A 9,834-nucleotide genomic window follows, 5' to 3' on the forward strand; every position below is an offset into this window, starting at 1 on the left:
GTCCTGGGGGGGCTCATTGCATCCTTCCCAGGCAGCAGTTTCAGCTGCAGGGCCATCTGAAGAAAGCATCACACAATCCTGAATGTGGGAGCCAGGATCACTCCATTTTCTCTCCTTAAAGCTTCTAGGTTAAGTATCACCATGTGTGGAGATGGGCTAGACCCTTCGTTATGGGAAGGTGATTGGTGGACCACAGAGAGGAGAGGAAATGCTGATCTCTGCCTCCTCGGCTGCATCAATCGTGGATCCTCCATACAAATGAACTTAGTTACAAAGCAGAAGTGGACTCACAGACATAGAAAACAGACTTATGGTTACCAAAGGGGAAAGGGGATAAATTAGGAATTAAGGATTAACAGTTACAGGCTACTATATATAAAATAGATAGACAACAAGGACGTGCTGTATAGCACAGGAAACTCTACTCAATATTCTATAATAATCTGTAATGTAAAAGAATCTGAAAAAGAATATACATATATGCATAACTGAATCACTTTGCTGTACACCTGAAACATTGTAAATCAACTATACTTCAATAAAAAAGTGGACTGTCCACAATTCCAGAGTAGCCTTCCTCTTCTCCTACCTTTGGCTTTATTTTTAAAGCAGTTTAACTGTACAATATTATAAGGACAAAGTTGACATTATTTGGATCACACTTGTTTAATATTCCTTTAAAAACCATGAGTTCACAGGTAGATTCCTTAAATATATCAATACATTTAATTGTTTTAGGGACAATTAAAAGAAAAATAGATCAATATAAATCAAATACAGAACATGGTTATTTCTCAGTAATATTTTTGCTAATGAAAATGCCCAAACAAGACAAATAAGCCAAAAGTAACCACTTTACTATTACAAAGAGCAATGTATAAACTCCAGTTCAAGAACGAAACCAAATTTGTGGAATGGTTTTGCTGTCACGGATATGGGACAGATTTCAGATCTCAAAAGTTGCCTGTGTCAGTTTCTACCTGGCCAGAGGATTACTGTGATTTATCATCAAGGAATGAGAGTCAGAGTATTTTACTTTTGTTTCGTACAGTGTTCTTATTTGGTAAAAGTGATTAATGTTGCTTAGAACTCGCAGAGGATTATCATGGAAGCAGATATCCAATCATGAGGAATTTCCCAGAGCTGTAATCACTCAACATGACAGCTTACCTTCCCTTTAGCATCTCACAAGTCCAGACAAGCGCAGACAAGGGTATCAATGACCAGGCAAAAGGACGCTGCTGGGTAGTAAGGCCTGGTCTGCAGGCTGCACTGATCAGAGCAGGAGGATTTTTGTACTACGACTGCTAATCAATAGATATTGATGCAATCCCCTGCTGTAAATGCAGCTCGGTTAATCAGTGTCTCCACAGAACAATGGGCTGAAAGGCAATCTTCCCATTCAAGGGCCATAAAGAGGAGGGTCGGTTTGTTGCAGCAGCTGTCTGTGGAGCAGGGGTGGCAACAGCTGGGCCTTTACTGAACGTGGCCTGGAGCAGCATGGGCCGGCTGTAGAGACAGCTGCACAGCCGACGGGAGCACTGTGGTCAGAGGATCTGTTTCTGGGTCCCCCAAAGTCTTAGAGGCTATCTCTCTCTCTGATAGAGGTCATGTAAAACTGCTAATGGAGTTTTGCACCTGAGACCTTTGGGTCTTGTTTTCCACAGAACACTGGCAGTTTAGGAAGAAGGGTAAAGGCCTGTGCTCCCTAATATGGAATGACCCAGACCCCCAGACTTTTGCTTGAACTTAGAGCATCACCTGTTTAAGAAGGAAACAATGAAAGAAAACAAAACAAACAAAAAAAAAATGAAGAAGGAAGGAACGGAAAGAGGGAGAGAGTAAGAAAAAACAAGAAAAAATAAAATAACAGGAAGACAACCTATACGTATTTTGATATAGAGGAAAGCACCAGCAGGTTTGGGCAAATACCATCTGAATATTTCATCATGTGCTCTCTAGGAAAAACAGTCCTGGCGAACCATCCATTTTCTCTGGCTGGGGTGAGATTGGAGCCGAAGAATTAGAGAGGGAATTTGTGTGTTTCTGTATTCTTCTATCTTGTGCACAGAAAGCCTGTGGTTCCAATGACCAGTAATTCTGAAATGTCTTACTCAGCACATAGACAACAGCAAAGAAGCAGCCTATTTCAAACTTCAGTATAGGTAAGAGTGTGTAATGCAAAGATTGAAAGAGACTTGAATTTATTGTGTCCTGTGGAAGGTCTCGACTTCCCTGACACAGAGAGGCCTGATTTCAAATATTTTGTTCCATGAAATCCCATTCAGACTTTCATACTTACCCAAGTAGTAATATGATTTCAGTTTAGTTAATCCCCAACTCAATAGAGTTTTCAGCCACTTGTCAAAGATAAGTTCCCAAGTATAATTTCTCAGATTTGTGGCTGTATAATTAAAATGAAAACAAAAAACAAAGTAAAAAATCAATACCACAACTGAGTTTTTAAAACATTCTATCATATTATAAGAAAGGGAAAGATAGGTCCAAGGTAATTAAATAACCAGTGTTCAGATGTTCATTTTTCCCAGCTATGACATGAAAGATATCTGCATATTTATCAGCTATTAATATACTTAAATGACAAACTCATTCGTTTTGAACTGGTAGACTCTTGTCCTCATTTACCTGCTGAATACATTCACTTTCCACCTGGCTTCGGATTATTAGATGACCAGGAATAAAACAGAAAAGTGCTTTCTGTTATTTTAGCACATGCCTCCTCTAATGAATACAGCCTTGGGTGATGGTGGTCCCCAGGGCCTTGGGAAACACCTTACAGGTCTTTATTTTCTTCTGCTTAAAACCAGGCCTTTCTGGCCTTTTTGTGCCCTAAGATTATGTGAATTAGCCCTTCCCTCGTCATGTTTTGACACAGGAATAAAAACAAAAACAATTACATCAAATTATTTTAATTCTATGATGTACACTTCTCTGATCAAATTATTTTACCCCCTGAAAAAATGGAATATAATTATTTTAACATTTTAGACTTTTCATGCATTTATTTCATTCTTTTGGCTCTCCTGTCTGATTATGTTACCACAGAGGCTAAGCATCCCCAAGTATTTTTGTGATCCTTTTTGTGCTCAGTGTGAAGATAAGGCACTAATATCATTTCCACAGCCCAAATCAATAACTCTTCTTATCTTTGCAAAATTCCATGCTGTGTACATGGAGAACTCTGGTGAAAAAAAAAGAAAAGAAAAAACACTGGGAGCCCAGAAGGTATGTGTATGCCTGTGTCTTCTATTGTTCTTGGCAGGTAACCTAAGTGAATAATTACCTTGTTTCTATCTCTTTTACATCAAAATGAAGATGATAACAGAGGTCTCTTTTTCTTGATAGAAGTGCTTTTTGATCACAGATAACAAGATCTTCAATTTTTAAATCTAAATTAACCATATATATTTAATAAAATATATTTAATAAAAACAATTAAGATATAGTATATATAGATATATACAGATATGCTGTTTTAAATCAGGAATGTTCTGGAAAATACTGATAGGCATAAATTCTAATCTATGGCAGGAAAGAGTCATTTATTTCCATTTTTATATGAAAGCATATTCATTATACAGAAGTCTGATCATTTTTTGAAGTCGGTATTCACAACATGGTCATTATTGAGTTTTTAACTATGCATGAATTTAACAGATAACTGGTACCACTTTATAGCTTTTGAATAAGGTTATAATTCTAGGGTTGTGATTTTGGGGTCATTTTCCTTTTATTTCTTCCAATAAGGGAGACTTTCATGTCTATAGGGAGCTATCATCTCGAGTAATCTGTAATGCCAATTCTCTGAATTTTATTCCATCAAGAGTCAAGTGAAATGAGGTTCAGGCCCACTGAAATAGAATGGAAATAGGTAAATTGTGATCTTTTAAAAAAATATGTTCTTTGATTTCTTTGGATTTCTTAGCCACATTTGGGTTTGTTGTTTCCCATTAATCTTCTTCTATTTTGTTATCTTGCCATTTTAGACAGAGTTGAGGATTTGAAAATGAAAACCAAAGGAAGTTGGAATAGATGGAAAACACATGTGAGTGTGTGACTATGGGTGAGTCATTTAAACTCTCTGAGCTTCAAATTATAATGTACAAAATAGATATAATATCATCTACCTCAAATAGATCATTTTCTGAGTTAACTGAAATTATTTAAGTACAGTACTTCCCAGTGCCTGGTATATTGTAAATGTTCAAATTGATGTCTTTTCTTCTTATGAATATTATCTACACTATTAGGAACTCTGACAATAAGCTAAACCAAAATGAAGATAGAAAAGAAGAAGCCACAATAGTCTGGAGGATAAAGGTAACTGCCTTGATGGGTCAGGTGTAATTTATCCTCTGTGGTCAGCCAGCTCAGCTTATCTGTCTGGGACCACAATGTCTGAGAAGCCGTGATTGAGAATTCAGGAAGGACCAGGGCACGCGTTGATATTCTTGTTCTAACCACAAATCTACTAGCTGTTCTCTGTTGCTAAGGCGCTCTGTTTTTCTGGAGGATGTTTATCCTTTTTTACTGCTAAAGTTCTCTTCATTCCAATCTTCATGAACACTGGGAAGTAGGTAGGAGCCAAGTTTTCCAGTGCCAGAAGCCATTCCTAATCCCATGCAGCCCATACTTAATCGATTTCTCTTTGCCCCAAGTGTGTAAAAGATGTGTTTAGCCAAGGCATTCGGCATAATTCTCTTTAAAGAACTTAGAACAGACTATGAGAAGTGACTCTTCCAGTCTCTGTGGGAGTTCCAACAGTGGGAGATGAGCACCATTCTCTCTGGCACTTATTTGGGCTTTTGGGGTAGGATTTAGCTGAATGTACGGAATAGTAGGCAGACGTATAAGATAGGGGGTTTATGCAATACGCTAGTTCTCAAACTTGTTGTGCTGTTTGACACAAGAAGTGGCAGCAAATAACTCTTGGAACATTATTCAGGTTGCGTGGTGTGGCCGGATCAAAACTAACATGATTTTTTGGGAGGAGAGAAAGGGTGTTAACGCTCCCAGGATAATTGATGACTTTATGTTCCCACAAACCAGAGACATAAAGGGAATAATTCAGAGCAGCTCTTTGAATAAAAAACTTAGTAACTGAGCAAAAGAAATGGAAGACAAATATGAGGAAATTTCCCAGAAAGTTGAGCAAAACGGTCAAGCAACAGATCATAGAAAAATTCATAAAATTAGAGGTTCAGCCCAGAAGGTACAACAACCAAGTAATAGCATTTACAGATAGAGAAATCAAAGGAAAAGGAGAGAAGAAAATCTCCAATAAAACACTTGAAGAGCATTTCTGAGATATAAGGGACATTGGTTTTACAATTGAAAGTATCCAGCACAATGGAAAGAAAAAGACCCAGACTGAGTCATATTATTATAACGTTTCAGGCACTAGAGACAATGATCCTAAAAACTTGGACTCAGAACACTATGGACTTGAGAATAGCAGCCATAGGAGCTGCAGGAAAATGGAATAATGCCTTCCCAATTCTGAGCAAGTTTGATCTTAGACTTATATTCGTTACCGAGGAAAATGATCAATCAGGTATGAGGATGGAGTACAGACATTTTAAGACGTGCAAGGTGTCAACAATTTACTACTGTGCGATGTTATGGCCACCCCAGGAAACTCATACACAGCCTTCTTGGAGATATGTTTACCCACCACTGGTCCCAACAGTCCTCCTAGCATTTCTATTACTGAAAGACCTTTAGTTCTTTTGTAGAATGTGTGATATTTCCTGAGTAATTAAGTTTTTTTTTCTGAATGTTTCTGAATATCTATGAGCAGCATAAGGGCAGGCATCGTGTTTAATCATTCTTTAGTGTGTACCCAGTGCTGGACATACAGTGATGACTCACGTACTGTGGAAAGAGAGGTAACAGGAGAGGAAAGATGAAGAAGAAAGAAAACATGAAATGGCTTTGCCCCTCAGTGCATCTTTTTCTTCTGATTAGAATTCTTAATATGATGGCCATGCGATAATATCTCACAGGAAAATTGTTTGTAACCTTAATTGGTAAGGCCAACTATCCCATTAACAACATTTTTTTTTCACTTTCTGACTTTTGTTTTTATTACACAAGTAATGTATAACACATTCCAACATGATCCAATTAATGCACTTGCATATTGATTAAGTCCCCTCACCTCCCACTGCCTTTCCCATCTCATGTGTATTTTATCCTGTTGTCATGTACTTACACACATATAAACATGTGTGCATACCTGTTTTATAACATTAATAGGATTATATTAAACATACTTGTTTCTTAACATTTGCTGTTCAACTAATAATGTGAGTATGCATTTTCAGGTCAGTACAGACACCTTTAACTCATCATTTCTAATAACTGGGTAACTGTGTTTATTCCATGGAGTACGCCATGATTTATTTCACTACATTTGATGCACATCTATAGTACTTACTACTATGCCAAATGTGGCCATAAATATCCTCATCCTTAAAAATTTAACTTCTTAGGAATGTCCTTAAAAAGTAGTTTCCTAGAACTCCAATTTCTAGATCAAACAAAATTTACATTTTTTATGGACACTGATAATCAGCACTTACTAAATGTTTTACCAACTTACACTCCCATTAAAATGACATGATACTGCCAGGTTCTCCTATTTTTGCACCACTTTAAATTTTTTTCAAATCTATTGGGTGAAAAATAATATTTAGTTATTGTTTTAATCAGTTTTTATTTGACCACTAATGATGTTAAGCTTCTTTTTCTGTATTAATTGGTTGTAAAAGTTCTTTGTGTATTGCCTGTTCATTTGCTTTGCTCAATTTCTATTAGCTTGCAAATATTTTATTTTATTGATTTGTAGGTATTCTTTATATATTCTTGAATAATTTTTTAATCCTTTCCTTTACTTATATATGTTGCACACAGTCTTTTTTTTTTTTAATAATTCAAACAACCTGCTATAATAATATAGCCAGTGATGGAACACTGACTTTTCCAGGGGAAATTAGCTGTATGTCTACAAGTATAAGTATCTCTCCATGTTTAATTAATTCTCACTTGTGTCAAGGTCCTATATTTGTTTTGGTTCATTCTCACTTGAGGGCAATGTGATTGGTGATAATGACACAAATGTCAATCAACTGTCTGCTTGTCCAGTTATCTACCTGTGGAAGCAGAACACCTGGGCACAGGTTGTAACAAACTTGAGCCAGTTACACTGAACCACAAGGGGGAGGTGTCTGACCTCAACTATGAGAGATGAAAGACAAATTGAAGACAAACACGCCCACCTGGCTGCTAGCCTTAGTTAACATTTTCCATTTTTTTCTCTCCCTCACCCAAATCACAGGAACTAATTCAATGAAAAACTTTAACAGACCCAAATGATTGCAGGACATTTTTTGAAAGCTAAGCAGTATCACCTGCTGCCTGGGTTGGTGTGACATCTGCCAATCAGAAGGACATCTAAGGTAGATGTGATAGGGTATGTTTGTGTATACATCTATTTAACACATTTTAGTCTGTCATTTAATTCTTATCTTCTTCAAATACCTGGACAAATGCAAAGAAAACATTCAGCTGAGTCAAAAGTGAAGAATTATTAATCAACCCTTGCAAACAAATGGGTCATTTGAGCTATTTGGCCCCTTTGGTGGGCTGAAGTCTCAGAACTGCAGAAATGAAGAATCGTGGTGATATGGGGTATTTGATTCTTGTCTGGCAGAGTTTATCTCAATTCCTTGTTTACTCTTCATTACCTTTGAGCAAAAGATAAAATTGCCATGGGAGGTACAGTGGTTCCATCACGTGAGGGTCTCCTAATTGCTGATGCCATCCATTAATCAAAGGTTGGAAAGCCAGTCTTGGAGCGCACCGGGGCCCCAGCAGGTCTGGGCCACCCAGGTTACCACGCTAAAGATGGCCGACTCTCCGAATATGATTGTCAAAAGTGACTTTCTCTAATCTGTCTTAAGCTGTTGTGATACTCTGAGTACACAGGGACAGCTGTGAAGTCAGACGCTGCTGCCCGCTCCAAGGGGTTTGTTGACTCTGTTTAGGGTCTCAGGAAGGTGACAGAGGCAGGAAGGCAGGAGGCTGAGAGAGCAGAAGGAGGTCAGCTCTCACACGCAGGTGAGAAACGACAAGCACGCCTGCATGTCCCCTTCAGAGACTTTCATGAATTGGGAACCACAACACCCAATTCCCCTTTCATTGTGGCAAACCCTGCTGGGAGTCCCAGCCCAGATTTTAAAGGAAGACCAGCATTAAATCACTGAAAACTTGAACTAGCTTTATATTTCAGCGAACACATTAAAAAATGTGTTCCTTCTACGAGGGACTGAAGTTTGGTCCATTGACGTGTTTCAGAATGTTTCCTAACATGGACTGCAGTTGGGTTTATTTTTTCTGAATGCCTGAGGCTCAAGGGCATAGCACCTTTATAGAAAATTTAGTTTGGAGAGTACATGATTCAGAGGAGAGCCTTTATCTGATTAAGGAATGAAACCAGATGGTGACCTGTTGATGAGCATTCTAAACCCACCCTGATTTTGTGTGTTTCCCACAACCCACCTTTGTGGAAAAGTTTCCCTCCTACCTTTTAGTAAAAACACAGCAAATGACTGTATTGGGGGATGAGGGATTTGAGAGTGTGGCTCACTTTGCATGCAGAGGTGGGAGGTACATTCAGCATCTTTAGTAAAATGGACACTGTGCAGGTCCTGACAGCCTGGTGACGATTTGTTTGTGTTGCAGTAACCAGTAAGTCTGCTGTTAGTCCTTGCGTAATTGCTCCTGTCAGCTTGTTAAACATTAAAAACAAATGCACTGGAGAAAAGCCATGCCTCTTTTTGAGATAGAGAGTCATTTCTAGGCCAGTTTTCAGTACATGTGGTAATTGGTGGTCCTGGGGTTGTGTGTGTCCTCACATCCACCACATCTGAAGCTAAGCAGGATGGAGACGTTGAACTTCTGACCTGGGAGCCAGGTGCAGCCCCCAGCTTGGTCTCTAGGTGTCCATGGATGGTCACTGATGTTACGGCACAGAAAACAGTTTTCATCCTGAGGGCTGCTCTGGTTATTCTAGTCATCAAAGGCTCTAAAGTTTGGAGGAAGAGAGAGCCATTCAAGAGCTGTGAACAGTTCTTAGTCAGATAATTAAATTCTCAAAGCCCTGAGGAGCTGAGGCCATTTGGATTCACAGTCTAATGGAAACTTACTTTATTCTTCATTTTTTATTCTCCAGATCTTCTCTTCTTTCCTTCCCCATTATCCCTTCTCCTTCAAGTCTGTTTTAATTCTCTCTTTCCATCAATTCTATTTTACCTTTATTTGTTCCCGTATCTGCCTCATGGATCATGCATATATTTTGATTTTAATGTATGTCTGGGTGTGATTCCCAGGCTCTATCTAAGTCTTAGCAGGAGTCTATATCAAAGAGGTGTTTCATAAAATAACTTGTTCGTTCTTATTTAATAAGCAGCTACTGACTACAAGTGAGATAATCATAATAGTTACTAAAACTAAGGTATATATTTTATATACCTTAAAAAGGTATATATTTTAAAAGGAGTTTTGGGGTATCTTTCAACTACCTAAGTCCATTCTGCAGAGGTAAAGCTGTGTTCTTAAGGGCATTTGTTCTGCAGATACAAGGTAAAAAGTGGCTTTCTTCTGTGCACAACTGCTTCTTTCTAGGCTTAGGTTTACTGAAATTAATCAGTTGGTGATCCGTCACTGGTATGCCTATTTTCCTGAGACCATATGAAGCATGTTTTCATATCTCAATAGAAAGATTACGGCTCAAGAGAGAATCTTCACAGG

This window comes from Delphinapterus leucas, chromosome 13 (assembly GCF_059928025.1).
Source record: "Delphinapterus leucas isolate spDelLeu-1000000601 "Yukka" chromosome 13, BTC_Dleu_Yukka2, whole genome shotgun sequence".
Classification (NCBI taxonomy): Eukaryota; Metazoa; Chordata; class Mammalia; order Artiodactyla; family Monodontidae; genus Delphinapterus; species Delphinapterus leucas.